The following is a 16,208-nucleotide window of genomic DNA, read 5'->3' on the forward strand; positions in this document are numbered from 1 at the left end:
TCTGATCCACCTCTCCCTTATTTTCTAGAGGCAATTTTTTAAAATTACATACTATGAAATGCATAGCTCTTAAGTGTATAACTCAATAATTTTTGATAAACGAATACATCTCAACAGTGACTACCCCAATCCAATTATAGAACATAACCATCACCCCAGCAAGTTCTCTCATTCCCTCTTTCAGTCAATCCCCATCTCCCATAGACAACCACTGGTCTGATTTCTATCACCACACATTAGATTTGCCTGTTCTTGAACTTCATACAAATGGAATCATATATGTACCCATTTATATCTGGCTTCTTTTGCTCAACAAAATTTCTATGAAATTCATCAATGCTTTTGCATGCATTCAGTAGTTCATTCTTTTCTCTTGCTGAGTAGTATTCCATTGTATAAATATACAACTGTGTGTGTTTATCCATTTTCCTCATGATGGACATTTGGATTTTTTTTTTTTAGTTTGAACTATTGTGAATAAAACTAATATAAATCTCTCTTGGGCAAACACCTAGAAATGTTATTGCTGGGTCATAGAATAGATAAATGCTCAGCTTTGTAAGAAACTTCAAAACCATTTTCCAAAGTGCATAAATCATTTTACACTCCCACAAGCAACCTAAGAGTAGTCCAGTTCCTCTACATCAATACCAACATTTGTTGTCAGATTTTAAATTTTTGACACCTGTTTTTGCAAGTGTGAAATGGCATCTCATGCTTTTAATGTGCATTTCCAATGACCTCTCTTCCTCCAAGACCTGTGTAACTCCCTTGCACATTGTTTTGCATTGCAGAATTCATATGACATCAGATCTGATGACCTCCTACTCTTTTGGAACCCAGATGTTTAGTTCCTTTCCCTGGATGGGAAGAGTCTGAATATCCATTTTTCTTATGACTTTTCATTTTTGCAGCTGCCTCAGCACTGTATGGATCCAGCGAGAGCCATACAGGGCATGCCAAGCACTGTGAGGGAGCCGACTGTGCTGGCTTTCCAGGTCCATCTGGAGATTAATAGGGCTGGGAATCCAGGAACATCTAATGGGGGGCTCTTAGCTCCTTTACAGGCAGCTTGGGAGGGTGGAGGAAGTCAGGATAAGGGAGGGAAATGTGAAAACCCAAATAAACGTCTGAACTTCTAGGTGGTGCTTATCCAAATTACCCCAAATTCTCTGACCTGTGGGGAGCTGACCCACATCTATGCAGATAAGGGACCTTACAGAAAGACGGTGTTTGTGGGGCTTTCATACTTTATAGCTTAAAGCCCCTAGAAAGGGTGAGATTTGCTCCTATTCTGAGTGTCCCACGTCTCCGTAAATTCAGCAAACAAGTCACTTCTTTTCTAGGGTCCCCCAAAACAGAGATAAGGCAAGGAGTCTGGAGCCTCATTTCCCCTTAAGCCTGAGGCCCCTGAATCCCAGAATGATCATGCCTTAGTCCCCGTCTGCCCAGTCAACAGATCTGCCTCTCTCCAGAACCAATTTTGAAAGTCCCTGAAATTTCTGAAGCCGTCACTGAACATGAACACACATCTGACCTCTGAGTTGATTTCATCACCCAGCTGGCCCCTGTCTGAACCCCTGCCTCCATGGAGAATTCTTGAAATCCATCCTATTCTCCACCTGCAGCTGTTTTCTGGGATTTGAAAAAAAAAATGATACAGCATTTTTAAGTCTCCCCAGTGTCCCTGCTCCTTGATTTCCTATCCCCACCAAGGCTCTTTCCACTCCAGTTTTCAACTGTGTTATCTGGTCATTTCGATTCAATCATAGTGTGAGTGGTTAACTCTTATTTTTTTTTATTTATTATTTTTTTTTGGCTGCATTGGGTCTTCGTTGCTGCGCGCGGGCTCTCTCTAGTTGCGGCGAGTGGGGGTTACTCATTGCAGTGGCTTCTCTTGTTGTGGAGCATGGACTCTCAGCACACGGGCTTCAGTAGTTGTGACATGCGGGCTCCGTAGTTGTGGCTTGCGGCCTCTAGAGCACAGGCTCAGTAGTTGTGGCGCACGGGCTTAGTTGCTCCGTGGCATGTGGGATCTTCCTGGACCAGGGCTTGAACCTGGATTCCCTGAAAGGATTGGCAGGCAGATTCTTAACCACTGTGCCACCAGGGAAGTTCCAGTTAACTCTTGAAACCAAGCCTGCACCTCATGCCAGGCAGCAAAATTAAGATGGCAGGAAAGTAACTTGAGCCAACAGAGCATCCGAAATCAGCCATGAGCAGTAGCAGATCGATGAACATGAGGCCAAATGAAATTCAGCTGTCCAGCTAGAGGCCAGCACCCACAGCTATTAATGAAAACAGTCCTCATGGACACAAAGTATAGAAAGAACTGCCTTGCTCTGGTCTAATCATAATGAGGTCATAATCATCAAGACAACAAATGTTTCTTTCTCATTTACCACCTGACAGGCTCAATGCTAGAAGTCAGTGGTACAGAGGGACCTCACACCTAGTAGGGAGAGATCCCCATTCAACAAGGTTATTTAATAAATTATGGAGAGTTATGTTCCTGGATTAAATTTAGTCCAGGGAGTTCAGTGAAAAAAAAAAAAAAAAGAGCTTAGAGTCAGGAATTCCCTAGTTTCTAAATGTCTTCGTCCAAGTGTGTATTGCTTTTAAATACCAAATGAAAAATGATTCTTTAATCCATAAATAACTTGATTACCAGAAAAATAAAATCAATATCCTGGTTTGTAGAGCCATCTTCCATTTGATGGGCATTTAGATTACCCTATGTGGGCTACGTGGTCACACGTACCCTCCGTGTTATACTTTATTACAACTTTAGTGATTTAACGGAAACTCTAATTCCCGTTCATGACCAGAAGTGGAGTGGCAAATTCCTCGCTTTCCCAGAAGCTCCATCTGGTCTCCTATGAGAGCTACGCTCTTCCCCCACGTTGCCACATTTTCCCCTCTTGATTTCTGCCCAGCCCAAAAGACCCTCTGGAGATACAGTCCAATAGCTTTTGACAGGGAGCCAGTGATTATGACTAAATGTCTTTTCTGCTTATTCAGTGTACCATCCTGGTCAATCGTGGACAAAAATGACATGGTGTGCCAACTTGCTGTCAACTTGATGTGCCAAGACACTGACAAAATACAGGTTTCAACAAAGTTGGGGGATTTATATGATGTGGAAGAAGGAACAGCCACCCTGCACAGTTAACTACCAGCCTCAGTGAGAGGGCTTCTTTGCACATCTTCTCCTGATACATTAAAAGGTAATTCCATCTGTCTTGCAGTCTGGCTTGGAGAGTAAGGAGGGGAGGAAGGGCGTAGGGTCGATCAGATGACCTGCGGGGTGGGCAACAGCTATGCTGAGGACATTATTTGGGGTGATACCCGCCCCGCCTGGGAGCAGAATCTTGACAGACTGCAAGCCCCTCAGGCGAGGACCCACCCCACAAGCTGCTGTGGTCCTGCCACAGCTGTTTCCGTTTTTTATGACGATTTTCTCCGCGTTTCATTTTTGCAGGCCAAAAAGAAGCTCAGGGGGGCCCATCTGTTTCTCTCTTGTGCTTTTCCCTGTTCCCAGAAGCAAAGCAGACGCAGGCATGTGTGCACACACACTCCACACCAGGCACCACAAACTCCTCTCAGGACAACAAAGAACGGAACCACCAGTGGACACTCTCCACCCTGACGACGCTCCAGGCACCTGTGATGAGAGGCATCCCTGGGAGAGGAGGTGGTGTCCTCAGAAAGCTTTAAAGGAACAGTGTCTGTTGACAGCAGCCTCGGATGCAGGAGCAAACCTTCCTCTGAAAACAACCGCTTTTCTTCCTAGGAGAACTTGCAGCTTTGTCTTGATTTTACTTTAACTTTTCTACTAAAAACAAAAACAGGGGCTTCCCTGGTGGCGCAGTGGTTGAGAGTCCGCCTGCCGATGCAGGGGACACGGGTTCGTGCCCCGGTCCGGGAAGATCCCGCGTGCCATGGAGCAGCTGGGCTTGTGAGCCATGGCCGCTGAGCCTGCGCGTCCGGAGCCTGTGCTCCGCAACGGGAGAGGCCACAACAGTGAGAGGCCCGCGTACCGCAAAAAAAAAAAAAAAAAAAAAACAGGAAAACGAACAAAAACAGGCCTAATGGTTTAAGCCCGCGGTGAAAATTCACTCAAGTTCCAGAAAGCCTAAGAGAAATCATGCCATCAGGTTTAGGAAAAGTTAGAAACGAATTGAAAGACCAGCTTGCCCCTCAAGAGAGAAAGGAGTAGTGTCATCCCTGAAAAGGGCACTGAAAGAGCTGGGCAATGTCTCTAAGGCCCCAGGGACAAAGCTAGAGCTTTGAGGATGTCGTCACACTGAAGTACCCAAACCGGACTTTTTATGACTATTTTTCCTTCACTCTGTGGCAGGAGGATGTCTCCACGTTCTCCACCTAGAAGAGCTGTTGCCTCTCATGCCGAAGTTGGTAGAATTCCCTTCTTGCTTCTGCTGTCGTCAGAGTTTTCTGGAGCATTAACTTTCTTATGTTTCTGGAGCGTTCAAGAATCTCCAGCACTGGATCCTAAGAACAATCTCAGCCAAGTAAACCTTTCGATTCTTTTAAGCCCCGCCCCTCCTCCTTCCCTGATGGATCCACCTCCAGTCATCTCTCTGGATAATCGGTCCTCCACCCCCATCACAGTGCTGGATCATTCATCCTTGTACATCGGGGTTTCTCAGCCTCAACACTATGGACATTTTGGGGGTGTGGGGGAATGTCCCGTGTATTATAGGGTGTTTAGCAGCATCCCAGGCCTCTAACCACTCAGTTGCAGTAGCATCGCTCCCCAGCTGTGACAACACTTAATAGTCACTAGATATTGCCAAATGTCCCCTGGGGCAGGGGAACAGTTGCCTTGGTCTAGAACCATTGCTGCGGGTCTGTGTTCTTGTGATTCTTGGTCTAGAGCATACTCCTACTACCTCCCCTTATTTAAATCTTTGAAGACTTGAGTCATGTCCTCTGAAGACCTTGAGTGAGTCACTCCCGAGCTGGTGTATCTTATGCCTTTTCCATGCTACCTCGATAACACCCAGGTACTTACTTGCATTTTACTTTTACTTTGTCATTACTTCCCAACTGTTTTATGTGGGTTTGTTTATTTTTTACAGCAATAATTTTCAAGCTTATAGATGACTAGAGTTGCACCTTACATTTTTTGTTTTTGGAATCACCTGTAGCACTTAGCAATTAATACAGTGTTGCATTCGTCACAGAGTACATGGCACATATTAAGCCCTCGATAAATATCAGTGAAAGGAAAGAAGGAAGGAAGGGATAAAGGAAAGAAAGAAGGAGGGAGGAAGGAAGGAGGGAAGAAAGGGAGGAAGGGGAGAAGGGAGGGAGAAAAAATATTTAGTATCTTCTTGTAGAATGAGAGAATGAATGGTATTTCTTAATTATCTTACCTTTGCCAAGGTATTCCTTTGACCCCTTACTAGTAACTGCTCGCCAAATCACTGAAATCATCATCAGAAAGCTGAAGTCTGGGTAGCCCTGACTTTGGGCTTGGATGCAAATAGGACCCTGCTTTCTGATAACTTCTGATGTGAAACTTCCCAAAATGCAACCATCTTAAACCAAAAGTGATAGCATGTGTAGTTTTGTTTTGTTTTTCCATCGGAGAGTGCACTTAGGAGCTCCTGCTGCAAGTATGGTCCAGACCTTGGGTCTCCTCAGCACAAACTCAGAAGAACCTCCAGCTGGTCTATGAAGGTGGATCAGCGGTGAAGATAAGGAAGGCATGAAAACACCTGAAAACCAAGCAACCAAAATGGACAACCACTGACCACACTCTTACAAGACCCGTGCATGTGGATTAGAGTTAGGGCGAGGTCTATCCAAGCTTGAAGTGGGACTGAAGGGAGAAACTGAGCTAGAGAGTAGAAGACAGAGTCATCTCATTGATGACGCCTAAGTTGCCACCCTGGAGGTTGCAGATAGGAAAACGGAAGCAAACAAACAAAAACCCAAGATGTGTTGGCCTGGGTCTTCTGAGAAGCAGATGCTGTGATGGGATGATGTGCAAGGACATTATTAGAGGACCTGCCTTTGTGAAGGAACATGGGTGGGAGCGGTGGGGCGCTGGATGAGCTGGGAGGGCTCTCAGACCACCAGGCAAGTCTGACCCCAGATGAAGCAGAGGTAAAAGCATCCTAGGTGGCCGGGCAAGGCCGTATGGGAATTATCCAGCCAAAGTCGGCCTTCACAGGAATGCCGGGTCTCCCAGGAGCAGGTCTCCCTCAGCATGGCATCCTTGCTGGGCTCAGCCCTTGGCCAGAAACAGCCTGAGGGAGGCGTGGCTCCGGCAGCAACATGGGGCCGGGTTTCAGAGAGCAGCCGCCAAAGCCTTTGTACAACTACACTCCCTGTAGGTGGAGGTGCATTCTCATGGGAGACAGGGAAAGGGGACATTCAACTGAATGAAAGGAGATTGTGTGCATCGTGGGTGAAGAAGGGGATGGTTCTGACTCAGCCCACATGCTCAGGAATGCTTAAAAACTATGGTCAGGGCTTCCCTGGTGGCGCAGTGGTTGGGAGTCCGCCTGCCGATGCGGGGGACGCGGGTTCGTGCCCCGGTCCAGGAAGATCCCACATGCTGTGGAGCGGCTAGGCCCGTGAGCCATGGCCGCTGAGCCTGCGTATCCGGAGCCTGTGCTCTGAAACGGGAGAGGCCACAGCAGTGAGAGGCCCGCGTACCGCAAAAAAAAAAAAAAAACTATGGTCAGAGCCATTGCCTTTTCTCACCTGCTCTCTGAGTGCAAGTAACCACTCCTCACATGGTGAGCTACTTTGCTGTATACAGAGTAAAGATCCTTCATTTTCTTTACTGCTGTGACATTTCAATTTTTCTTTTTAACTATAAAAATGCCCTGCTTGTTGTGAATAATTAACAAATTGCCGATGTGTAGAAATAAGGCGTGGAAGGGCCCACACTCTCCAGCTTCCAGTGGAAACCTCTGTTAACCACTGCACGTGCCCTTCCACTGCACATGTGTCCGGTAAGTGCAAGAATGAAAAGCAGGGTACGTGAGTTACTGGACTTCCATCTCTCTAGCACTTTGTGCTGAACACCTGTCGTCTTTGATACTCCTGATGAGCCCAGGGGGTAGGAGGGCTCATTAGCCCCACGTCCCAGGTATTTGGATGAGAAGGCAGCAGTCAGAGGAACCAATGAAACACTGAGAGGCAGGTAGGCTGAGAGTTAAACTAGGGACGGAAAGCAAGGAGCTGACTGCAGAGAACCACTGACCAGATTCTCTGTTATGACTCTGAGCTTCTGGGCAGAGAACCTGCAGCTCATACCAATGCTCATCCTGTTTCTCTCTCTCAAAGATTATGCTAGAATTTCTCTCTCAACAAGATATCTTATATGAACTCTGTGAAAGGTTTCCCCACTCTCCCTGGGAGATAGATTGGGTGTCTTCCTTCCATGAGTGTCAAGACTACATTTTGACCCAAGATTCAAGGGGGAAAAAAAAGATCTGTTCATTCATCTACTCATAATAAATTGCCTGTCCTACCTTTCAGTTGTTAGAATAAAATACCATATCAGGGAAAAGTTGTTTCCTGAAAATGCTGCAGAGTTCTCATCCCAGTAGCATACAAACAGACTATTCCATAACCTCCAAATCTTACACTACCCTCAACTGGTTGTACATGCTTTTGAACAAGCAGGCGCTACCCCAGAAGGAAAGAAAATAATACCACCAGGGATGCTAAACTTGCACCATGTTTACATTTGATCATCTCTATTTACAGGGCTGTGAGATCTGCCCACTGGGCTTTGTTTTCTACCTAAGGGATGATTACCCTGAGTTGCCGGGGCTCTGAGTTCCTCATGGTCCCCAGTGGTCTCAAGTCATAAATTCCAAGTTGCTATTAACGTGGCCGGACAGATTTTTAAGACTCCTATAGACAGCAGACAATTAACCATCTCCCATCAGCTGGAAAATCAGCTCAACGGTTATTCAAGTTCATGTCCAAACTCCTTTACATTAAGAAAGGCTTAGTAAGGTTCCTCCAGTTTCAGAACTAGAATCCCTCTGAAGCTATGGAGACAGGAAGAAGTCCAAAATGGGAGCCAGCCATGAGGAAGAAGGGTTATGCAAAGTCCTATGTGCATGTGGGTTGTAAGTCAATTACCATAGTCACTAGTTGCTTTCTTTTTTACCCAAATCACTTTATTGGAGTAGTTGTGCAAACAAGTCCTACAAGATACCAGCCTATACATTTTTTTTTTCCAGTTTGCTCTGTCACTGGAAATTTATGTGCAACTGTGTACTTACCTGGGGCAATTTGTAAAATGGCCAAATGGAGATGCTTGACAGTGGCTGGGGCACCAGCGTGGATCACAGATCATTCCTGCAGTGAGGCAGAAGGAAATACTGGTGCACAGAGCAAGTCTTCCACCCTCGGTATTGGGGCGCTGGCCACCAACTCAGAAGGGAGGTGCCATAATCAAGCATCACCAGGAGGGATGCTGAGAGCAGATTCCTGTGTCATCCCAGAAAACATGGCAGGTAGGACTGATTATTGCTTGGAAGACCTCATGAGTGAGGATGGCAGGGAACTAACGCAAATAAGACAAACAAGTAAGCCTTCCGTAATGTGGACTCAATTTCCATTGTTGACTTGATTTCTCACGAGTCTCCTTTTCAACCGTTCTCTGCTCCATGAATGACCGAGTCCCCTCCCCAATGCCTTTCCCCATTGCTGTATATGCAAATTCTATCTGGAGTTCAAGAACCATCTCTAATGTTACCTCCTTCACAAAGCCTTCTGTTAGCCCTCCTTTATCCCATTTTATGGCAATTACGGCTTGAGGTGGTACTCTTGCCTAAGGAGTGGTCATTTTAAAACAATTCTGACTATACCAATCTCCTATGTTAAAATATCTCAAAGGCTCTCCTTGTTTATAGAATAAAGTCCGATCTCTTTTATCAAACCTGGAAAGCTCTTTGTGACCTGGCCTCTCTCTATTCTGAGCAGCTTTATCTCTGCCTCTCCTGGCTTTGTTTGCTTTGCCCTTTAAGCGAAAGAAATACCATACTACTTGTCACTCCTTGCCGTTTCTCATAACTGTGGCTGGACCTGAATGGGTTCTCTTAGCTGATCTCTTGACCCCTTCACTTGGATAACTCCTACTCATCCTCCAAGCCCTAACTGTGAGTCACCTCCTTCAGGAAGCTTCCCTTCCCCTGAGCTGGGTCAGCCTGTCCTCTGTACTCTCAAGAGCATCTTAACACCCCCTCTTTTCTAGCATTTACCACACATTGTATTGCACTGATCTGTTGCCATACACATTCTTCCCATGGGATTGAAACTTCTGTGAAGATGATGTCAATGTTTTATCTGCAATCCAATACCTACAGAGCAGTTTTTTTTTTGGTCTGTCACTGCTGTGAATGTAATTGGGGCAATATAAAACTTTGGGGGAATGTTTTATTTCCTAATCACTCTGATTCCCATTCCTTTGACAGAGTCACAAGGAAAACAAAGCTCCAAGAGGCGTCAGGGTTCTTGCCCACCTGGTACCTATCCTTGTATCTGGTTCCTCCTGGCATTATTGGGGTTGTTGATAGAAACTGTCTTAGTCAGTTTGGGCTGCTATAATAGAATATCATAGACTGGGTGACTTATAAACAACAGAAATTTATTTCTCATAGTACCTGAGGCTGGAAAGTCCAAGATCACAGTAGAGGACCATCTTCTTGTCTTCTTGCTGTGACCTCATAAGGCAGGAAGGGGCTAGAGAGCTCTTGGGGGGTGGTTGGAGGAGGAGGGGGCTCCTTTATAAGGGCACTAATCCCCTTCAGGAGGGCTCCACCCTCATGATCTAATTACCTCCCCAAAGCCCCCACCTCCTGATACCATCACATGGGGGTTAGGATTTTTTTTTTTTTTTTTTGCTTTATAACAAATTTAATCAGTTATACATATACATATGTTTCCATATCCCCTCCCTTTTGCGTCTCCCTCCCACCCTCCCTATCCCAGGGGGTTAGGATTTTAACATATGAATTTTGCAGAGAGACAAACATTCAGTCTATTCAGAAATACATCAACTTCCATGTACCCAGGCCAAGGAAATCTTATTATGAGATGACTTCATTAGTGACACATCATTATTTTAACCATATTCAAAACTTAGGTGTGTCAAGAATTAGAAAATTAAAAAAAAAAATAAAATGATAATTTTTAAAAATCCACACTGAAATTTCCTCTCATTAAGAAGGAATTTCAACACTCTAAAAACTAGAAAGTAATGTGAGGTTGCAATGATTTCCATTCCCAAGCCTGGAAATAACAATGTTAACAGTGAGATCTAACAATTCAAAGATCTATGAAGGAAAAATAAAATATTACTTAGTAATAAAATATTACTAAGTCTTGAAATTCTAGTAGAGTGCAGTCTGGGCCTTGAACTTGTACCTTTTATGGGAAATCTATTTGAATGAAGATTATAACTTTTTTTTTTTTTTTTTTTTTTTTTTGCGGTACGTGGGCCTCTCACTGTTGTGGCCTCTCCCGTTGTGGAGCACAGGCTCCGGACGCGCAGGCTCAGAGGCCATGGCTCACGGGCCCAGCCGCTCCGCGGCATGTGGGATCCTCCCGGACCGGGGCACAAACCCGTGTCCCCTGCATCGGCAGGTGGACTCTCAACCACTGTGCCACGAAGGAAGCCCCAGATTATAACTTTCTACCTGGGGTTACTGATCTATTTTGCAGCCAAATCAAATAAGAAAGGCATTTTCCAAAGTGGAGCCTGGGCAGGGTTTGAATTTGTCATGCATCTCTTGTGCCTCACTCTCTAGGTCTTTCTTGGTGTTGCCTGCTCTAATGGCCACCTCTCCTCCTGCCCGCAGCCCAGCTGTTCAGGAACAAAAGAAGTGGGGCATATTTCATGACAAGAGTGTGAGGAAATGAAGAGCAGCATCTGGGGAGGATGAAGAAAAGCAAAACAAGTGTAAAGTCTGGAAGCAGTTAGACCAGAGTTATCTTCCTGTCTGCAAACAGGAATCAGTTATTATTTATGCTGTTGTTCAGCTAGATTTTATCTGAATCTGTATCACAGCCTGGTGAATTGATAACAATGTTTCTAGGGGAAAAATACATTCTGAATTCCAAACAAGGTTGTAAATGAAGGTTTGGAAAATAGTCTGTTCTTACACTGGAAATTACATGTATTTTTATTCACAAACCCTAAGATTGGAGTCAATATTTTTAGGTGCTTTCTCAAAACTCTTAATTCTTCCTGAGCTTGTCATTAATCCAAATATCTCTGTTTATGCCCACAAAAAGCGATCGCAATTGATGGTTAAAACTAACATTTTCAGGACTTTACTTTCGACCCCATTGAATTTCATTTGGCTTTTTTGGATCCATTCCTGCTAACTCTCAGATCATTCTGAGTTTTGATTGGTGAAGCTATCAACATTAGTTATGCCTTTCAATTATTGATCACAAACACGTCACAAGCATTTCTTTTACGGCTTCATCTAATTTTTCTTGATTAAAATGTGGAACGGGACTGAGAGAAAGTAGAATCCAAATGATCCTCCTCTGGAGATTTTCTGTCATGTTAACTCCCATTCAGTGTTGAACAACTGAAATATGTTTACGAGAAATGGCCATCTTGAGCACAAGAACAAATTGGTTTTATATCTGTTTCAAGTCCATTTTTTAAATATTATTTTATTTTTTAATTTAAGTATAGTTGAGTTACAATTTTGTGTTAGTTTCTGATATACAGCAAAGTGATTCAGATATATATATCTAAATTTATATATCAATTAAAAATTATAATATAATTTATATATATATTTATATGTTTTATATAAATTATATACAGAGAGATAGATATAGAGAGATAGACATGTATATATAAAATTCAAGTCCATTTGCTAATGTCATTCTGTCTTGGGTACCACTCAGTTATGATGCTAAAGCTTCATGAGTCAAGACCAGACAGTTGATTGGTCCTGTCATCACACCCTCTAATAAAGAACTCACAAAACGTATATTTTAAATTACCACCTCTTTGCTTTACATCTAGTGAAAATATCTATTTTGAAATATTAAATTACAGTATAAGAAATCAAATATTGATATTTCTCGAAACTGAGCCTCAGTTTTTTAAAAAAGTGTGAGAAATGCTGCTCAAGTACCCAAGACTCATCCTCCAAGCCAGTGGATAAGCCATGCGCTCATTACTGAGATGCCCTATTTCTTTTCTGCAGGGACACTGTGGGGCAAAGCTAAGCCACACAAAATTACTTTTAGATGCAGTCCTTTCAACTCTGGCAATCAAATCTTGTTCTGGGGAGGCGAGAACACTTTATACCTTGAGACACATTGTAGATAAGCCTTCTGGAACTTGTAGCAACTGCAGTAAAATGAGTTAGTTGGGCTCCTCAGCTACCCTACTAGATACAATGTGACCAAACAGGGACAGTCCCTTCCCAAGGGCACTATGTGCTCCTGGGCTGTGCAGTCCCACGGTGGTGGTAGTGGTGGGGGACGGGGGGGAGGGGGGAGGGTGGGACTGTCAACATAATCAGACATCTACCAGCCTAAGGGGCCACCTGGGTTATTTTCTAAAGGGACATGGAGACAATGGAGGCCACTGAGTGGGAGAACTAAGTAGAGGAGAGAGGAAAGATGCTGATACCTGACACTTATGGTCCTTACAGTGCGCCAGTGGGGTTCCAAGCATCTTCCCTAATGGGAAGAGACATTAGGGTACTCATTATACCTATAAGGATATTGGGGCCACCAAGACTTAAGTCACAGTGCCAAAGTCAGATGGCTGGTAAAAAGCAGAGATGGGATTTGAGCCCAGGTATTCTGGCTCCAAACCCTCCCCTTGAATTCTACAGCCTCCTAGCGTGCAAGTGAGGGAAGCAAGACTGAACAGCTGCATGGTGCTACATTGTAAGTCCTTCTTCAGGGGAGCACTGATGAGAAAGCTGCAACAGAACAGCTTGCTCTGAAATAGATGTCCAGGTGCTTAAATCAAGTCCAAGCCCCTTTTGTCTCCATCCTTTCCCCTGGACCCCGCTCCCCCCCAAACCTTGGTATCTTCTGCCCCACCTGCTCCCATGGCAGCTTCTCCCAATATCACCCATCCCCAGGAGGTTGGCAGTCTTGAGGACCTATTTGTTTTTTAATTAGACTACGCACACTCACACTTCCTTCTTGATCATATTGTGAGAGGTGGGAGGGAGAATAAGGGTCTGAGGAGGTGTTGAAAAACATTTCTTCCACCTCAGAGGACCCTTTCTATCCCACTAGGAGTGCTGGCCCCCAGGGGATATTCCACTGGGTGAGGGATGGATGGGGGTTTCCCACTGTGAGAGGGAGGAGAGAGGGAGGAGAAAAGGGGGGAGGGGAAGGAGGAGTTGGAGGGGGAGGAGGAGGGGCAGGAGGGAGAAGAGGAGGGGGAGGGGAGGGGAAGAGGAGTTGAGGGGGAGAGGGAGGGGAGGGGGAGGGGAGGAAGGAGAGGCTGCCTCCTCAAAGGAAGACCCTTTTCCCATGGAAATGCACTGGGGCTGGTGCCATTAGCATCCTTATGCATAATAAGGGCTGGCCTATTGTCATGCAAATTAATTCAGATGACAACACTCTCTCCTGGACAACAGGAGCCCCAGCACGAGGAAGTTTCTCACACTGCTCGGCCAATGCTAACCGGTGGCCCCTACACCATCTTTCATTAATTATTTTTCCCCCCTTCGCTCCTGCAAGGTTTGTTTTCAGCTACAACGCCCTTTACCTCCCAGCTGCGGCTGCCTGCTTCTCATTCTGGAGCCATCGAAACATCCCCAAAAACAAAAGAACATGTAAGAACAATAAATAAAAATGAGAGGAAGATCCGCATTTCAGATCAATCCTGGAGAAGAAGGGTTTGACTAAACAGAGAGGTGGAGTTCTTGCCAGGTATCCGCAGAGCACAGGTTCCTCTTTTCTTTTCCCCCCTCTTCCACTGTGGTGAGCTGATCTAAGCAGTATCTCTTTTCCCCAGTGAGCCCTGCACTCCTGTTGGTCATTCAGGGCCTGATAAGATGGATTCTTTGGGTTTCACTATAGAGGGGCTGACTCATCCTTGCCATTGTTTGGCCTGCCAACCTCTTTCTCCAGGCCACTGACCAAGTATTTCCCACTTGTCCACATCAGCAGACTTCAGCTTGGGCACTGCCACAGACTGAGACCAGTTCTTGCCCTGAAAGGAGTTCACTGTCAAAACGAAGAGTAAACAGCCATGGCTTCTTCAGATGAGGCCAGAAGAGAACAGAGTGAAAGCAGAGCTACAGTGTATTCACGCTGCCCGCCTGGGCTCCGCAGCCTCCTTCTACCTCCTGATCCCCCCCACAGGTCCAGACTTCTTGTCCCCAACCCTCTGCTGGCCGGAGGATCTCTCCCTGCAACCTTGAGTTCAGAGCTGCTCCTCTCTCTCACCTCCAGGACACCACAGCACAGTAGACGAGTTCCATCCCAAGTCCTGACTCTGTCTCTTTCCAAGCTGCACGGTCTCAGGCAAGTTACTTATCTTCTGTGGGCCTCAGTTTAATTACCTAAAAAATGGGGATAAGAGCTGTACTCACCTTGTAGGGCTGATATGGTGATTAAACACATAATCCTTGTAAAGCACTGAAAACAATGCCAAGCACGTGGTAAGCACTCTGTATAAGTGTCAGCTACTGTCATTAATTAATTTTCCCAGACTTTACTTTTTGTTGGCTTATCTGGCTAACTCTCCCCTTTCTAATCAGCTGAGTTCACTCCTCTACATATTGCTTGCAGCCCTCCAGGCAACTCTGTCCTGGTTTCTTCTGCTGTCCAAGATGTTTTGTGACAATAAAATGCACAGTGACATGCAGCATTGCTGACACAGAAAGTGTGTGACCCAGGGACTACCCTTGTCCCCTGAAAGTCCAGACATTTCCACCCTATACCTGAGTAGACGGGGTGAGGAAGGACAGGGGAGAGTGGGACATTCTGGAAATCAACTTTAGCTTAAAATTAGCTGAACAACAGACAGGCTTTGTAGCTGGATGCAAATGATATGCAAATGATTTGCAAATCTGAATGTAAATACTTGGGGCCTGGGGAGAAAATCCTTGCAGAGACAGTCCCATTCTCTTCTCCTCTACTTCCCAAGCTGCGTTTTGTTTCCTGATTGGTTAGTTTGGAATTCATTATGAAGATTCAAAGGTGCATATGGCTCTCCAAAGCAGTTTTTTTACCTGCCGGTCAGGGGTCTGAGGCTGAAGAGACCTTGGGAAGCAGATAGTACTGAAGGGAGATCTCTGTCCCCTCCAACACGAGCCATGAGAAAGAAGAAACATCCATGTCATGGACCACAAGCCAAGGCAACTGCCAACCTCTCAGGGGCCTCCAGCAGGTCTGGGGAGGACTACTTTCCCAGGGCCACCGAGCTGCCCCTTCCTGAAATATGGTCACCAAAAACACTCTCACCTGATGCTCACTCTACCGGGGGCTGGTTCACACTATTCGTTTCTTTAACCAGATTTGACAAGAAGCACAAACCAGCTTAGTTGGGGGTGGGGACAGGGAGTGGGAAGGGAAAGAAAGAAACAGGACTGCGTTATTCATTCATTCAACAAAATTTTATTAGGTGCCTCCCCAGCCATTACACAGAGGATGTCACCTAAGTTCTCAGAAGTAGACATTCCGCCCATGGGAACACTCGGGCTTACAGAGCATCCCTGGCTCCAAGTTTCACGTCAGTAGAGTTTCTGGGAGAAAATCATATAACTAGACTGTGGTCACTATAAATTCATGATTCCCTAACCTCAACTGGGCCCTCAAAATGGCCAGAAAGTATGTATGTTTCTTTAGTCAGCTCGCTTTCCAAGTCTACGGAATGGCTGTGTCTGATTTCCACCTTTCTCAAGGCTCCGGTTTCTTTTCTGAGCCATCGTTCCCGAGCGATAATCATGCCTTATACTTCAGAGAAAGCAGAAGTCATTCCACTGAGTTTACAGATAAACCCACACCTGACCTGTCCTCTCCTCCCCTAGGGCTCAGAGGAGGACACAGCCCTTCTCCAAAGACCTGTTGCTCCGGATTCTCCCCAAGGATCCTGCTCTCTCAGTAAGACCTCTCTCTGGGACACCTTCAAATTCCCCTTCACTTCTTTTGCTGGCTCTTCAGCCTTCAAACAAGTCAATAAATACGTTAAATGGATGAGTTCC

This window comes from Mesoplodon bidens (assembly GCF_964165515.1).
Source record: "Mesoplodon bidens genome assembly, chromosome: 19".
NCBI classification, from domain to species: domain Eukaryota; kingdom Metazoa; phylum Chordata; class Mammalia; order Artiodactyla; family Ziphiidae; genus Mesoplodon; species Mesoplodon bidens.